The following is a 19,908-nucleotide window of genomic DNA, read 5'->3' on the forward strand; positions in this document are numbered from 1 at the left end:
GCTTTTACCCAGTTCAAAGCCTGTTCCTTAATGTAATGGACATTTATAATTTGGAAGGAAGAACTTGACTAACGAGTTGTTTTTGTGCATGGTGAAAGAGATGTTGCATGTTCTGTTTAAAATATAAATTCCAATAACTAGTTATAATGGTCTCAAATAGATGACGTAATACGATTATTATGCTAAATGGGGAACGTATCTTACCCACACAATTCTAAACTGAACTGGGTCAGTGAAATTTACCCATTTTTTCAATTATTGAATTAAGAAAAAAATACTCAATTACTGCAGTATTTTAATTAAGGTCGAGTAAGAAATTAAAATTCCTGCATAATTAATCGATTTGTCGTAGCCAGCATTAGTATAATCTATCACTGGGTAAGAAACATACTTAGAGGAAACGGAAGATCTTTAATTCCATGCAAGAAAACAATCAAGAAATAATTTTACAGAATGAAATGATGTTCAACGTACAGTAATAGAAAATCAATAACAATTCCAATAAATACATATTAACGACATAAGGGACGGAAAACGAAATCGAAAACAAGACAATTAACTTGACTTCCTCATACGTCCATTTGAATTGGTGGAATCAACGTACACCTGCACAAAAATAATTATTACTAAAAAAAGTGTAATAAGTAATCATGATTTAAGTTATATCAAAACTTATTTTATGTAATAATTTATTTTAATTATTAGACCAACATACACTGTTTTCTCTAAAAAAATTTTTTTTTTAAAACTTATTCGGGTCAAAATATAATTGGAATGATTTATATATGCCGTCCGGGAGGGAAAAAAAAGTAGAATTTCTTAGAAAAAAATTTAGTTAGATATGATGTGATCAAGCAAATTTTTTTTCAACTGTTAGGTGGAAAAAGTTGATGTAAAAATTAATTACAGAAAAATGTTGGTATTTTGCTATTATTAACAGAATTCCCTCAAAATACTTGATCATAGTTTAGTTAGAAATATTTCAACTTTTAGTAATAGTAATTATATAATTAATTGAGTGTACTTCATAATTAGCATCTTTTGGTATTTATATATTAATGTACTTATATAGTTATTATTACTTACTAAACTTTTACCATTTTGTTTTCCATATATAATATGCCCAAATAGCATTGATTTTTTTCTTTTTTTGGTTGCAAATATCATATTGTAAAATTTTCCTTTTGAAAGTCCCCTATGAACAAGTTACAATTATTAGGTCTTACTATATACAGTTAACCAAAAAAAAAAACAAGTTTCTTAATTGTAAATTTTGCGGATGCTAACAGTTTTTTTATCATCCGGTGCGTCATATGCATGCAAATTTTTTACTAAAAAAATGTAATGCATATACAATTTTTTTAATTGTAAAAACTCATTGTACTATACATATCATGCAACTTTTTTTAAATTATTTTCGCATCGATATGTTTATACAAAATTTTAGGATTTTTTGACAAATAAATGTAGGATTTTTGGGTATGAATAAAGTGACTGCGAGCCATCACATTCCTCTTACACCTAATTTTTTACTAGTAAATTCTTGCTCTCTGCTGATAACTTGTTTTTTCCCACTCCAAGTTCTTCCCGTATATTTGAGTGTTCTCTTACATTGTGTTTTATTACATAACTTTGACCTTTTTGATATCATATATTATGTAACCTTGGCAAAAATATCAAATTTAACTAATAAATTGTGTTAGTTGGAAAACCATGCATGCATGTACTTACTTACTCATCTACGAGCTTAGATAGGGCAAGTGTATCCGGGAGGTGGAGTCTTCCCACAGATGACCAGCAGCTGAAGGGCAATGGGAACATATATATTAAGATTAAGGGCCTTAATCTTAAGGGTTGTGCACAAGCACGCGGCGGCTTCCAGCTCAACCAGCCCTGAGAGCACGGGGCAACACTCGTGCACGGCTGGATCCCCCACCACAGCATGAACCAAACCACCGAGAAGATCCACGCAGGCACCGAGTTTTAGTGTATCAATCGGGCAAGTAGTAGCCTTTGCCGGAGGCGCGCACGGTGTTTCTTTGGGTGGGGTGAGTACGGGAGGAACTGTGACGGGCGGCAACAGTGGCACGTTGGGAACAGTCACCGGTGGCACAGGCACGTTAGGCACGGTCACAGGGAGGAAGGGTTACGGGAGGGAGGGTGACGGGTGGAAGAGTCACAGGCGGCAACGGCACGACGGTGGTGGGTGGCTTGACGATGGGGGGATGGGGCTTGTGGCAGGAGCCACAATCTGGTTCGATGGTGGCTGAGGAAATGGAGAGCATGGAAATTGTTAGGAGAAGGAATAAAGTGGTGGACGAGGACTCCATGATTCAATTAGAGGATGTGATTGGAGCAAAGCTCTGCTGTATTTTATAGAGCCTCCCAAGTTTGGACAACATTTTTATATACATATATATCTACTTTGTTCCACGATTTACAATTTTAATCTACTAATTTTTTATTTTTTCAATTTTAATCATTTTTCACCAGAATATTAACATAGTTCGAAAAATTATATATAACGTGACAAGGAAATTTGTTGACACGATGCCACAGTCAACACTTAAAAAAAATAAATTGATAGATTAAGGCTATGAATTGACCGAAAATATAACTAAAATTCAAAGTAGTGTAAGTTACGGAAACAAAAGTGTAAGTTCGGTATTGAATATGTAGTGAGCATATATTTGTAGCATATAGCTAGATATGATAAAATGAAAAAAAAAAAATTAATTTAGGGTTAAATCTTAAAATGGTAAATAAATAAATAAATAAATTGTGATTGATAGAAGCAATACCTTAGTTATTATTCAATATGGGATCACTTGGAAAGTACTTTGTCAGTTCAAATTTCAAGTCTTGTATATTGTCATTGATAGATGCAATACTTTCGTCCTAAGTGACATAAAAAAATCAAAGTTTAAAATGATTTATAATGATATACATTATACTTCTATATTAATTTAGATTAATTATTTCCGTAAATGAACGTATCTAAAGACCTATTGATGTTATATATCTTAAAACAAATAAATATTACTTCAAAATTGATATACTTTCATCTTTGATCATCTTTGCATAATACTTCATGACTGACAACTCATGCCCGAGCATATCGGGAAGGCATCGCTTTGGGCCCACAAGTATGGATCATCATGCTTCGAAATCATTAATATATCAACTCATGTAGGGGCGATGTGACAATGCTAGAAGCAGTATGAGTTGTCAGTCATGACAGTGTCAGAGGGCCAAGCGTGAGCAGCTGGCTGATAATGAGGAGTAACTAAGCATTGGAAACAACGTCATAGCTATCTTCTTTTACTATAACTAACTCAGGTTTGCTCGATCATTAGAGAGATTCACTCAACATTTTCATCATCACCCACTATATTCTCTATACAATATTTTCTAAGCGCGGATACTCGACTGACTTGAGCGTCGGAGTCAGAGTGGTTACGCCGGAAACCCTTCCAACGTCTCACTAACCTTTTTTGCTCTTCAAATGTACAGATTACTCAGCCCAGGAGCCCTTTTATCTGGTCACCAGCATTCACAATAAAAGAAATAATTCAACACGATAGAATTGCCAACTCAGTTCACCAATTTAGTCGGGCTTCATCGATTCATCAGGGTCCATCTTACATCGAAATCAGTAATAAATCTTCCCCTTTTTATTTGATCACGTACGAATCAGAGTTGAACAATTAATGTTTTTATCTTTGGTTACATGGTAATGATGATACATTTGTCATCATGTTCAAGTATTGTTTCTTCTTTATCAAGAATCACTCTTCAAATATATAATTGTATTATATTATAGTTCATGAAAATCGAACATGTGACTTTGCATCTGATATCAATTGTAGGATCAAACAATTGTCATTTTATCGAAAAATATATATGATGGTTATAACAACGAAACTCCAATATTTTAAACTATATAACAACACAAATATCATGTTTCGATTATTCTCGCCATAAAGGCAATTATAACATTACGACATATTATAATACAAGTTTAATTTACTCAGACATTCTCATGATCTTAATGAAACTTGCCCAAATTAGTTATCTACCTCTTCTCACCACAGAATATTTAAATTTTATTTATAAATATTCTCTTTTTTTTTATGGAATATTTCGTACATTATGATTTTTTACGCTATAATTTAACTCATAATTGGTCTGAACATGGTCTCGTGAATTCGAGGCTGGATTATTTTGTAAGTTTGTGACATCCGTGAGTTTCTGCTTCATCATCTTTGCTGCCACAGGCCCCCATCCATTTTTTGTCCATCTTCCCTTTATTGGTTTGTATTCTTTATGAATTGCATCTTTTCTAGTTAATTAAATTCTTATTAACATGATCTATACAACATTAATTTTTCATTTTTTAAATTTTTTTTAAAAAAATATTATTCTCTTTTATGGTGGCAGCTAAATTTTTTGAGAAATAGTTCAAGAATTAATTACTAATTAAACTATATATTTAGAGAAAGTTAATTATAGTTTTAGATTACATATATAATTTTTTTTCATAAAATATATGTTTCTATAGTGTGTAATAATTTATTTTAAATTTTTGAATATGTATTAGTTATCTAGAAATAAGATTTTATCTCGTTTAAATCATTTCATGACAATATGTTAAAAAAAAGCACGTGTAAAAGGAATAAATGTGTATTTGCAATTATAATTAAGAGATCTTTAAAATAAATAATTTCGATATTCAACCTTCGAATATAAGCTTCACATAACTTACATATTAGGATTGGAGCATTGGATCCAAAAATGAGAGGCTCTTGTCTATTCAACAAAAATATCATACCTAATCCAATATATAAAACTAACTACTACAACTTTATATGCAATATACAGAAAAATAATAATAAAATTATTCATATATAACTTTGTCTCTTTTCATTTTTGTTATCAAATTGTTAAAACTTAGATTTTTATGTAATAACTTTATATATATATATATATATATGCATGAGACCTATTGTAAGGCCCGAGATTTTATCAATTTATGAGACCCCGAAAAGAAAATATTATTGATGGCATTTTTGTAATTAAGTGGAAAAATACTTAATTTAAATTTGATGGAAATTTTGTAATTAAGTGGAAAAAAATACTTGATTTAAATTTGATGGCAATTTCGTAATTATTGGGGGCGAATTGCAAATAGTGAAAAGTTGAGGGACTAAAGTGCAAATATGAAAATTGAGTGGACACTTGTCTTTGCCATGTGTTTTGGATGTATATAATTAAATCTCAAAGATGATTAAGAAGATGATTAGCGTCCGGGTCCCCACAACAGGTGGTATCAGAGCGATAGATCCTTTAGATTGAGATAGAATAGAATGAGCGGGGTAGATTGAGTTTTCTTTCCTGCTTTTGATTGCTAGCATGAGATTTATTTTAATGTTGATTGACATGGTGTATGCTAGCATGAGATTATGCTTTACTGCTTTGAAATACATGTTACCTAATTATCTTATTTGAATTGGTAATATGTATAATTGAGTATGAATCAGATTTGATTCTCGATCAGCAGTAGGATGATCAGAGAAAGATTGGAACAGATTTGTAGTATTTGGTACTAATGTTTTGATAAGCAGATATACCTCCCCGGAGAATTCCAGAAAGGGGTAGTACTTCGACTGAACAGATAGATATATCAGAGACTCAGATGGAAATACAGTTGAAGAGGTTTCAGTCATTTCAACCGCCGATTCTACAGGGTACTGAGACGCCGATAGATTGTGAGAATTGGCTTGAAGACATAGAAATGCTATTCGAATTTTTTGAGTTTACAGATGATTGTAGAATTCAGTTGATTGGGCATCAGTTACAGGAAGCTGCAAGAAGTTGGTGGCTGGTAACCAAAGAAGCCCTAGAACAGCGCAGTTCACTAATTATGTAGAAAATTTTTAAGGTTGAATTTTATCAACAATTTTTCCCCGTATCATACAGACAAGACAAAAGTGCAGAGTTTTCAAATTTGAGACAGGGTCACCTGAGTATTGATGAGTATTTGGCTCAGTTCTTTACCTTGCTACGTTTTGTCCCTCATGTGGCTAGAAATGATGAAGCTATATCTGATCAGTTCATTCAGGGATTGAATCCGGAGATACGTACATTGGTGAATGTGAAACGACCGATTAATTTTGCTGATACATTGAACAGAGCCAAAAGAGCAGAAACAGTTTTGATGGGACAAAAAGGGAGCATCAGATGATCTTTCAGCACCGAGTTCACAGCAACTGCCTTTCGAGTTGAGATTGGCAGTAGCAGTAGTGAAAAGAAAGAACAGCTGAAAGCTCGACAGAAACAGTTTAAGAAATTAGGGAGCGGACTGAGTGGTTCATCTAGCTCCAGTGGTTCTAGCCCGAGTTATACTGGAGTATATTGCAGAACTTGCGGAGGAAGACATTCCACCGAGCAATGCCAAGGAGTGACTGGGAGATGCAATATCTGTAGGACAGCCGGGACACTTTGCTAGAGTTTGTCCACAGAGAGGTTCCCGAAGATTTCAGGGAGCTGGATCATCTGGGTGTGGTGATCGAGGAACAGACCCAGGGCACACTTGATGATACAGTGACAGGTACTGATCTTTTATGATTATGTTGCATATGTATTGATATATATACTAATGCATTTTCTATGATTATCTTTGATTGAGTTGCATGGATATATACTGTACCTGTTGGGTCTGTATTTACTGTAGTATTGATGTCTTTACCTTTTGGGAAAGAAAGATTGATATAAGAGATTTCTGTAAAATATGGTATACTACAGTAAGATGAGAATGAAATCGAGTTAGATTATGATGTACTTGTGTTTTCTGATTTGATCGCATTATTGATATTAATATGCTGAACAAGTACAGAATTACTATAGATTCCTGTCAGGAGAGTATAAGATTCAGCTAGATATAGCTGATGAGTCGAGATTTCACGGTAAGGATTCTAGATTTAGAACTCCTTTAATATTTGTGTTGTTTATGACTCGATTGATACAGAAAGGAACAGATGGTATCCTTATGTATACAATAGACGTACTGAAATCGAGCCTAGCATTGGCAGATTTGCCAGTGATGTACAAGTTGGCTGATGTTTGCCCAGATAAGATTTTAGATTTGCTTTGTATCAGAAAGATAAATTTCAGAATGGAATTAATATCAGGTACTGTTTGTTGTTTTAGAATTCAGTACAGAATGATACAGAATGAATTGAAAGAATTGAAAGATCAGTAGAAGAGTATCGACCAGGAGTTACATCTGATTTAATGTTTCTCTCTGGCACGTTTCAGTATGTTCAGAGATATTCTGATGATTTATGCTTATTATATCTATGATATGGGATATATTTGCAGCATCTGATTGATTGAATCGAATATCTGAAGATTGTATTGAGTATTCTGAGAACTGTGATTATTGTATACATAAATTATTCAGATATGAATCCTTCTTGAAACAGATTGTATTCAGAATATGCAATATTTGAAGTTAGTATACCGATTGATTTTGATACAGTTGAGATCATGATCAGTGACGGAGAATGATACCGACATCAGAAAGATCAAAAATATCAGAAATTTCAGAAATGTCAGAAATGTCAGATATTTATTTTGCTCTGAATTGGCAGATTATCTTATACGATTGTTGTTTTGTATCTGCTTGAGTATTGTTATTGTTCTAAAACAGTATTTGAGACAGCTTATATTGTTTGGGGGCATATTATATTTGCAGATGATATATAGCAGTTGATCTGAGCGACATGAAGATATGATTGATTAGTCAGAATTGACAGTATTGCCAGAAATTGCAGTTTTATGAGTTTACTGAACTCACTAGATCCGTATAGATTATTGATATTTCGAATCTGATTTGATAGTACTGTTATTCTGAGTCAGTGTTTGATACAGATTTTTGTGAACCGTTGAGAGTATATACCGTTCAAATCGAATCAGAATTCAATTCGAGAATTACAGCAGTTCAGAGATTTAACCATAATGTTCAGAACTTAATTTCGATAATCAGAACCGAATACCAGGTAGGTATTTTTCTTTAATTTATATTATTAACTGATTGTGTACCAAATAGTTCGAATCTGAAATGACAGATAGTGTCAGAAGCGCACAGAAATGGATTCAGTATGCGTTCAGGTAACAGAAAGTGTATGATAATTCGAACAGACAGTTTTGATATAGACAGACTAAATCAGTTATGATAGAATTGTATTGAAATGCTGGCAGAAATTGTACTGAAATGTCTGAATTTCCATTAAATGAAGACAGAAAGATAGAAATCAGAAGAATTATTATAGAATTTGTATATTTCTGACTAGACATGGGGAGTATATGTCGATGAATTTCGTAATGAGACCATTGCAATACTTTCCAGATTGTGATATGATATGATTGTGATTGACAGATTGTGAAATCTATATCTATTAGTTGTACAAGATGACGTACATACATGACCAGATGACCAAGATCGATGTCAAAGAAATGGTCAGATTGACCAGAATATTGAAATAGATTATATCAGATTGCGAATTTTGATTGATTTTGTACTTGTGGCAGAATATACCATAAGCTTTCTCATATATTATCCACCGACTGACAGATAGCCAGAGTGTACTATCCAGATATTGGAAGTTATCCAGGGAGCTGCAGTGCTGGATGCTAGCACTAGTTGATATGACATATTGTCGCTGTGTGAATTATTGTACGATAATAGTTATCAGATTACCAGATGGATAATGAGATAGTTACAGACGACACATTGTACAGTGAGTGCTGCAGATTTCTTTGGTATAAGAATAATATCTCGGAGATACCTGAGATACGATCTGATACGGTCAAAGATATGACAAGGAAAATGTAGCTAATTCAGAAGAGAATGAAGATAGCTCAGACCAGACAGACTTAATATGCCGACGTCGGATGGTGACGATTGGTATTTGAGGCCGAAGATTTAATATATCCTTGAATGGGATAAACAGATTTGGTAACAGATGATGGCATTGATTTATTATGAGCTATGAATTAGTATATACGGATGTTATACATCCAGTATTGCGAGACTGATTTTATTAGAGTTATTTTAAGGGGGTATTACGATATTATACTTCTTGAATTCTTATTCCAGATTGGAATCAGAGATCCGTAAAAGAAAAATATTTCAGAACGAAGATTATTCTGTTGTTGAAAACACAGTAAGATTGTCAGTAGGTCAATGAGACTATCTGAAAGACATAATCTGATATGAGATTGAAATTTCAGAATTGATTCATTGAGATAAGTTTTCTGATTTACCTCTTGTATACGTTTCGTGTTGATATCTGACTTGATTACCTGTGATTTCGAGGACGAAATCGTATCTTAGAGGGGGAGAATTGTAAGGCCCGAGATTTTATCAATTTTATGAGACACCGAAAAGAAAATATTATTGATGGCATTTTTGTAATTAAGTGAAAAAATACTTAATTTAAATTTGATGGCAATTTTGTAATTAAGTGGAAAAAATACTTGATTTAAATTTGATGGCAATTTCGTAATTATTGGGGGGCCGAATTGCAAATAGTGAAAAGTTGAGGGACTAAAGGGCAAATATGGAAAATTGAGTGGACACTTGTCTTTGCCATGTGTTTTGGATGTATATAATTTCATGTCCTTAAGCAATTCCATGGAAGAAAATCGAGAACCCCATAGAAATTTCCTCAAGGTTCTTAATAGCTTAGATTTTTGATTGTGCGAGATCCGGTTATCAGAATTTCAATCCGAGCACAGTTGTGAGTTCCCCTCGTCAAGAGCTACACAAGGACGTAAGTTTTATTAAGTTTTATCTTGATTCAAAAATATGATGTTGGAGAAATTGTGATTTGATCATTATTATGTGTTCTGGGAATACTAGACTTTGCATAATCGAAGTCAGATCGAAGAACAGACTGATTATGAAATTGTTATGATTTTCTGATTATACCGATTGAAAATGGGACAGATTTGGATTATGAATTGATTATGGATTATATCATATATGGGTTATGATTTGTAATTAATATCTGGTGAGATTGTATTGACGAGAATATTCAGATTGTTCCGTTATACCGTTGATTTGAATTAAATCCAGATTAATCAGATTCAGTGTTGAATTGAGAATGGAATATTGATATTATGATTCTCGATATGTCGTTTCAGATTTACAGAGACAGTCTTGATTTCAGAACTTATATTGCTTCAGACTGAGACTACAAACGAAAGGATATAAATTATGTGACTTTGGGGAGATACAACTCAAATGAGATTCAATTTGAGTTCCCAACAAAATCACATACTAGAATTGTTGTTTATCTTTTGATATGATTATGATTTGTTTATAGATTTATATTCAAATCTTTTGATATGATTATGCTTTGTTTATTGATTTATATTCAATCATTTACAATAGGAGAGTCATTGGCAGATTTGTCAAACTTCTAGACGTTCGGTGTATCGACGCATAGGAGCAGACTTTCTCCGATCGTAGACATTCGATACAGACATGACCGAAGTCTAGAAATAAGACGTACCTGTCACCCCGATTGGGAGGGTAGGTGACAGACAGTGACGTCTTATTCACACCGGGATCCCTAGAGTTAGAGTTGAGTCGAGTCAAGACAAGATTTGATTGAATTACATGTTTATATGATTGGTTTCATAGACTATGGAACCTATTGCTTTTGATTTGATGCATGATAGTATGCTTTATGATTTATATTGTGTATATGCATGTCTACCATGTTTTATACTGGGATTTATTCTCACCGGAGTATCCGGTTGTTGTCTTGTTTGTATGTGTGCATGACAACAGGTGGGACGGGATCAGGGTCAAGAGGATGATGAGAGATCGAGATTAGAGTGGTGATTCCGGACTTGGATGTAGACTTGGTTTAATACTGGAAATTAGTAGTTGAACCTTAGACTAGTTTGAATAATTGTTGTACATTATTGTACTTTTATACTGAGATGTATATTAGTTAAATTCCATTACGTTCCGCACTTATATTTTAAAAAGAAAAATTTTTAGACCCTGTTTATCTTAATTGATAAGATGATTAGCGTCCGGGTCCCCACACCTATCGTACGTGAATATATCTTACCACGATATCTTGTTGGATGGTGCTGGTAAGTGTACGTCTAAAATATGAAGGACCATTGAATTTCAATGAAGAATTTTTGAAGTACGTTAGGTTATACATGAAAGAAATGACAATTTCTTGTCCACTGATACATGTCAGAGATTTTATGTGTCATTTCTTCGACACTTAACTTCAACTTGGTTTCAACGAGTTGATGGATCATGTGGACATGGACTTGGGAAATCTGGTGGATGTCATTTTTTTTTTGTTTTCAAATATTTTAAAGTAAAAAAATTTAGATTGTAATTTTTCTGATAATATATTCGCCTACTTATCTGTAAGCTTAAAAGACTCTTTTCTGATAATCTTCTGAATATGCAGCAATTGGATCCTTGCAACTTGAGACGAAATAGAATGTTTAACTACTCCATTTTTTTGGAGTTTTAGTTAGCTCATGCATGGCATTTAGGTTCTTTAATTTTCATAGCATAAACTTGTATATATCTAGAGATGACAATGAATCGGGTATATAAGGAACCAAAACTCGACCCGTTGAATTTTTTTAGGGATTCATACCCTACCGACTTATACCCGAAGTTAACCAGTTTAACCCATTAAAAAATTTATATTTATACTATATTTTGACAATTTAAAATCTTAATTAACACAATCATAACAAAAAAAACTAAAGTAATTCAAATAAGTATCTTGTTACGAAATTAACTCATTAAATTAATTAATCAAAGCATTATTTTTGTAATCCTTTCTCTTTATCAAATATTATAAGACATGTTGATATATTTTTTATGCTTAATTTTTTATCTATATATGACTAAACATAAATAATGATATAAATTTGTTAAACATTATAGTTTGCCAAATTATTATAAAAATGTGATAAAGAAAAATATATTTACCATTTACATCATTTTGTACTTTATAAATATAAAAAAATAATTTATTTTATATATAATTCTTTGTCCATCATCTTACTTAGTTTGATCTCATACTAACCAATGATTTAGGTAATTGAATTTTAACATTATAAATTTTTTTAATTATTAAAATTTGAGAATTCTGAAAAGAATTTTTCGTTTCAGAACTTTCATTTTGTTTTGGCTTATGCCAACAAAGATAGTTTTTAAAAAATTATTTTTCCTTTTTGTTTATATTTGATAAATCAACCATAACCACTTAAATAAATTTAAAAATCTCCTGTAGTTTTTAGACACACCTATGGCTTGCTTAACTGTGTTGTCAATTTGACTAGTTTCGTTAGTTAAATGAATATTAAATTATACGAGTGTAACATACATATCTTAATACATACCAACTTACAAATGTATTTTAAATTTCTAAGTTATATAATTTATAACCATAATAGATCCTTTTTTTTTATTAGATATAGTCAATAATAAAAACCATCAAGACATTTATTGGGTAGCAAAAAAAAAAAAGTCAATAAGCAATGTGATCAACTCAAGAGCCAAATTTGATATTTTGATAAATATTTTAGTTATGATAATAAAATAAAGAGAAATATTAATCTGACATATGTGGAACGAGGAAATCAAGGCCAAAAATAATGAAGATGTGAGCCCATATGATGCAAGTGCAAAGGGTTATTTGAAACATATGGTGCACATGAACAATGGCTCGCTCGCGGCGTTAGATATGCCGGGGACATCAACATGGTGTCTCGAACATGGCTCGGATGCAAAGTGGTGCAACCGATAATGATGACAAAAACTTGTGTGAGACGGTCTCACGGATCGTATTTTGTGAGACTAATCTTTTATTTGGGTCATCCATTAAAATATATTACTTTTTATGCTAAGAGTATTACTTTTTATTATGAATATCGGTAGGATTGACCGTCTCACAGATAAAGATTCGTGAGACCATCTTACAAGATATCTACTCGAGAATGATTTAGAGGAAAAAAAACATCATACATGACTCTATGGAGAAGTTATATTTCATGTACAATGAGATTTTTTTTCAATATTTTTGAAATTTTAGGATATAAGTTTAAAAATATTTCAAAATAATTTAGAGACTGATAAGTGTGATAACATACATATACATACATATACATATACATATACATACATATACATATATATATACATACTATATATATATATATATATATATATATCGTTAGTTTGTTAGAGGTAAAAGAATAGGAATTTTTGGAAACAAAAGGCCTTCAAAGTTTGAATGAAACATTAGATGGCAGTGGAAGGATTAGCAATCCCAACCCTAAAATGGCCAACAAACGCACCCTAAGCAAGACCCAAGTACAATCCCTCCCTAGGATTTTGGGCTTTTTTTTAAATGAACTGGCCCAAATTCATCTATTGATCAATTGGGCTTTCTCCTCAAATTTCGCTTTTAGATTCTCTTGAATTTTTAAACCCGTTGGATTCAAATTAAATATACTTGCGACGTGGCATATGCGTCGTGTGTATATAATATATGTTGAGTAGTTAGGGTGGAAGATCGTTTAATTAGTTTTATTATTGGGAAACCTCTCGTTTCATGAAATTTCAGAGAGATCAACAAGGTTACAATTGCAGAATCTAGATTAGTGGATTCAGTAAAGATATTACGGAACTTTTTGAAGCATAACCTTCGCCACAACATTAGCGGCTTAGCTCTTCGGGCATCCAGCGAAATACACAAATCTTATGGAAACCCTAATATTCTTGCATAATCTCTCTTATCTATGTTGGTACAGTTGAGTTAATCATTGAAAGAAAATAATCAAATAATTTTTTGTTATTTTTAAATAATTGTTTTAAATATGATTTTCTATATCTAAATGATTGTTAAATACATCGAAAAGTGATTTACCAAATATATATAATGTTCGGGTAAAATTGGAAAGTTTTTTGGTTCATATGTTACATCAAAATAGTTACTTTAATAGTCTCAAACTTAATAATATAGTATACGTAAACAAAGGATTAACAAACTTCTAACCATTCAAAATGGTTAATACAAGTATATCCGTCAAAATAGAGTAGCGGAACGGGTAGTCGGAAAATTGTCAAAATCAGTCGTGTAGCTGTCACACGGGGACCTTTCTCATTTTGACAAGGGATGTTTCGAAGTTCAAATAATGTTAAATAATTATTACTCTTTCATTTAATTTGACTTTCTTTAACTTTTTAAAATATAATTAGTGCACAATATAAATCGCAAAAGACCCAACCTATTTGGTTCAATAATTATACGCAAGATGCCTAGAAACAGATTCAAGATATAGCATTGAAAACGAAATCACCCAAGAAAATAATAAAAACAGTAGAGCTTCCTACAAAAACAACATCGAAATGCAAGTCATTTCATGTGAGAATGGACCATTTTGCTTCTACTAGAGAAATAGAAATCGAACATTAACTTCAAAAATCAATCTTTAAATATATATATATATATGTATAAAAAATTTAAATAAAGGGCCTTTTCATAAAACAAAATTAGAGTAGAAAATTTCTGAAAAAGATTAAAATCGGAGGAAAATGAAACGAAGTCCATGTTATGTTGTGGTAGGGATAAGAGTGATTCAAAGAATGATTAGGGATGGATGAGTCGAGTGGCAGCAAATGGTCCCTCCGCCGAATTTTGCCAAACAGGTTTCTTTGTACAACCCTCTCCTGTTTTTTCACAGCTTGTTCATACACTATTTGATTTCAAATAATTCAACATATTCTCTGGAAAGACAGAACATTTCCCTGCAGTTGATTAAAATTCAAAATACAGATCGATCACTTGGAATTAAATTCCAAAATATGAATTGCTATTTCATTACAGTCGCGTAGGTTCTTGTGCGTAGTAAAATTTCCTGTAATGACTGTTGACTTTGTACTATCTTTCTTTTAAACCCTGAAAGACAAAAAACAAGTAGCTCTGTGTGAAGCTGTTCACGATGGGCAAATGTGAAAATAAAATGAAACTGTTACACTTTGGTATGAAAACTGACCAAATTATAATAGTGCAACCATTTTCTTAAGATCGACTCCTACTCTTTTTCAGATGAAAAAAATAATTGAATTCTGCATGCATGTTTCAAATACTGTGCTCTCACTTTACCTAAAAATAAGTATATGAAAGAAAGAGCAAATTGGATGCGTGATAAGAAGTTACACATCGGGTTTGGATTGGTCATCTACGCGTGCGTTGGATAAATAATTATGACTTATTTGAAATACGTTCAAGATAGATATTTTTTAAAAATGTCGCTCCAAATCAAATCATTCTTTACCAGCGCAAAATTAGGTACAGCTCCTGTTTTTGTTCAAGTTATACAAGTCTGCATTTGTGTGAGGTTTTTATATTAAATTCTTTACCATTTATTGTTGGATTAGTTCGTTTGATCCTCGCCTTGAAATATTTAAAAGTCGGGATTTCTTCTTATCATCAACTACCTTGCATGCATAATTTGGATTAACTGTGGGCTATTAATATTTGTGCTTGATTTTTTTAAAAAAACTACTATATTTTTAATGCAATTAATTTTACACGATGGGTTTTTCGTGTTTTTTTTAAAAAAAAAAATTTGCCTTGCATAATGTCTCATCGCGATAATTTTTTAATTTGACGGTTTTTTAATCTGACGGTTCAGTTATTTTTTTTTTTTTTGTTTCTTTTCAAAATTGTCTATATTAATGATATTTATTACGCGATTTATATATAAGTATTGGATTTTGATGTGAATTGTGAAATTATATAAAGTAAATTATTGCGTGATAATATTAATTTAAGGTTTTTTTAATATCTAACATTGTATTTGAATATCTATTTTAATGTAGATAAAATACGATAGCTAAATTTGCCATGAGCTATGCAAGGTGGAATTTGTTTGCTTCTGATTTTGATTGATTGCAAGCGTGGACAGTAACCAGTTCAATGATATCTAAAACTAGTTTTCCACGTATATGGAGTAATATCTTGAGAGACAATATATATATTAATTTTCATAAAACGAGTCAATTCAATTTATATTTAAGATCAAAATTAATATTTTTAACATAAAATGTAATAATTTTCATGAACCGAGTTGGGTTAAAGATTTTCCTATCATAAAATTGCCATCTAAATTACAACTACTAAATTCAATTCAAAAATTATATCTAATTATATAGTTAATTAATTTATTGTAGTTACAGAATTTAAAAATATTGACAATACTATATCAGTTATGTCGAAGAAGAATAAACAATCCGATTAATATTATTGTATTTAAAAATAATGATCTAGTGAATATGGCGAAGAGATTAATGTGAGCAAAAAATAAATTAACATCGCACCTAAAATTAAGAGTGGCATGCAATTTAGTTTTCGGACCTATCTAACATCACTCTAAATCATATATTTTTCAAATTTTAACTTTTTTAAGTATATTTTCTTCTACAATATATCAATGTCACGTTACGTTAACAAAAACTAAATTTTAAAATAAAATACATCGGATTAAAATTAAAATTCAATAATATTAAAATTCAAAATCGTATATATAAATTCGAGTTGACCCAGAAACATGGCCCGTTGATTGTTATATATATCCATAATAATATTCGGGGACATCCACTTTCGTTGATGTTAGCAGTGGTGGGGTCCAGCCGCCGTGAACCACCACCGGCCTTCAGCGACGGCCGCCGGCGGCGGCGGCTCCAGAAACAATGTGCTCAGAGTAATACAGTCGACGAGGAAAGTGACACATGCACTGTTCAGACAGGTCCTCGAAAGAAATCTTTTATTTTCCATGAAATAAATATCTGAAATTAATAAATTTAAATTTTTTTATATATAGAATTTTGGAATATTTGAAAAATAAAATAATGTTTTTTTAAAAAAGGTTAATTAGTTTGTAGAATGTGAAAGGACGTGGGTCGATCCTCAGTTAATCACGGCGCCTGCTCCGATGGGGTGTTGGTGGTCCCTTAGAGGAGGGAGTGACGCGTGGAGGTCGTACGGCTCTGCGGTCAGTGTCGGGCTTTGCTTTTAATTTTATCCGCCTCTCTCTCTCTCTCTCTCTCATTTTTCTAGGTTCTAATGCTCTTATTTCTTCATATAATCTATGTTCTTCTTATATATTGAATTCTTTGTTGGATATTTTCGAATTCTGTAGATTTCATTTTCAATATTTATATACTCATACATGTATATCTGTGTGTATAATATGTATGCGGTATTTTAGTTTTCCGACGGTGCTATGCTCAAAAACTCCAAGCTCATGTCGAGATTTCGTCTTGAATTTGATATCATTTATTATTCTTAACGTTAAATGTAGCGTAAATTGTTGATATATAGATTTTAATTATTTTTTATGTGGATTTCTACGGTCGTTCAAAGAGGTTTTGGTCTAGTTTATCTCATATTTTTTTATTTTGTCAATTGCATATATATATATATTCTACATATGTAGTACAAATCGGAGATCTATTCTTATACTTATCATGTTGGTAACAGATAATTTTAGGCAAAGCCATCCTCCTATAGTAGCAAACTTTGAATTTGAAGGGAATTTTGATGAATTTCTGGAATAATTGAGATATTTCAATAGCAATTCTGCTAGATTATGCCAAAAGTTCTCATGTTGTTTGGTAAATAAATCTGAAATAATAATGAACTCTCTGATAGATTTGTTTTTAAACATGTTAGGCTCCGTTTGGTACGTACGATGGGATAAATAAATGATTAGTAATTAGAGTGATTAAAAAATGGGATATATGGATTAATAGTATGGTGGGATAAATAAAATGATGTTTGGTATGATTTTAAAATGATGAATTAATTTTGTAAATTTTATTGCAATGACCAAAATACCCCAAGTGTTAATTAAATATATATTCTTAAAATAATTGAATAGATAATTAAATATTTATAATTATAATTTACTATTTATTAAAATTAATTTAAATATATTTATTAAAAATAAATTTGTAAATATGCATTTACTTTAATAATTAAAATAGCAATAATATTTTGAATGTTAATGTTAAATAAAGTTTAGAAATAATTACAATATTATTGTTTTTTAAAATAATTATAAATATTTTTAAAATAATTTGATAGATAATTAAATATTTATAATTATAATTTACATTTATTAAAATTAATTTAAATATATTTATTAGAAATATATTTAAAAATATTACGATAATCATTAAACAAAATAAATTAAAATTTAATAAATATTTATTTTCATAAAAGAATTAATTAAAAAGATTAGGAATTTATAAAAATTTAATTTATGATAGATTTGCATTATAATTTTTTTTTAAAAAATGATTGAAAATAATAAAAATATATGAAATTAATTTATAAAAAAATATAATAAAAATTTAAATGTTATATTAATTTATCATTATCAATATTCAAGAATTACACATTATCACGCGTTTGAGGAGGGATATTTAATCACACAAATAACATAAATAGTGAGAGCTTTCAATCATAATCAGGTGCCTCAATACTAAATTAAAAATGAACCAAACATGAGATAAGTGATGATTATTTAATAGTCATTCTCTTATCATGTCTACCAAACATAGCCTAATAGCATAGTTAGATATGTCCAGTTTCTATTGATCGATACTTTCTCTACATGCATTCTGATTCAAAATAAATGTTTTTGCGCTCTCTGGACCCTCAATTATTTTTCGTATGGAATTCATGACAAGATATTAAAAATTTGGAACATGTATATGATATTACATAACAAATTGTTTTAGATTTGATAGAAAATATAAAATTTTAATTATAAAATTAGAAGAACTATATTAATATCATTATTTTCTATATTTGTCTGTGTACTCAAATATCATATATTAATATCTCATCTGAAAAAGTTTATACTCAAACACCATATATTAATACCAAAATTTGAATGTTTTTTAACTAATTTTCATCTGAAAAAATATGTGTTATTAATAACGAAATTTGTTATACATATTTGGGTACTCATAAATCATATATTAGTGTCAAATATGAAACATTTAGTAATCAATTATCATATATTAATAACAGTTTTTCAAAAGATTTGTACCGAAATTTTATTCAAAAAGATATATCATTAATACAAAAATTTGTAATAGATGTTCATTGATATTTGGTCAATGACCCAAACTTATTATTGTTTTTTATCTAATGGTGAACAAAAAAGTAAATAATAATGCATTAAAAAAATTTAAATTATTATATTATATAAAAGACGAGAATTGTCTCGTAAGCAAAATAATTCATGTAGATGAACACTAGAAAGTTTCCTAGAAACGTCAATCAACAGTCATTCATACACGCCTCACGCTTTTTTTTTTCTTCTCATTTTTTGATAAAAATTAATATACAATTAATTATATAATATAATATAATGAACATAAAGTTTACACATAAAAAAAAAATATAATAAATGAATAAAGCAAAATCCAATCAATCATCAAGATTTGTCATATTCCGCCATCTTTTTTAGAAAACATGAACAATTATTTATTTATGTATCATATAATATTGTATGAGAAGAGAGGTGTGATTATTAATTAAGGGTATTAATTAGTTTATTTTATTTTTTCTTGCGGTTCATCCAACGAACTCTCCTAATTCAAGTAGGCTTATTTTATATATTAGGTTAACAAGTTATTAAAAAGAAGAAGAAGAAACAATTATATTTATTTTCAAGAAAAAATAACTTTCTAAATCTAATAGCTGGTTTTTTTTAAGTCCACTAACTTTTAAATTTGTGGTATTAGTACAACAAAATCTAAATTTTAGT

At 30.6% G+C, this 19,908-nt stretch overlaps 1 pseudogene; it reads right to left on the minus strand.

Moving 5' to 3' along the window:
* Positions 1-427: 427 nt before the first annotated feature.
* Positions 428-2,389, minus strand: LOC142528867 (uncharacterized; annotated as a pseudogene).
* Positions 2,390-19,908: the final 17,519 nt, after the last annotated feature.

This window comes from Primulina tabacum, chromosome 2 (genome assembly GCF_025594145.1).
Source record: "Primulina tabacum isolate GXHZ01 chromosome 2, ASM2559414v2, whole genome shotgun sequence".
NCBI classification, from domain to species: domain Eukaryota; kingdom Viridiplantae; phylum Streptophyta; class Magnoliopsida; order Lamiales; family Gesneriaceae; genus Primulina; species Primulina tabacum.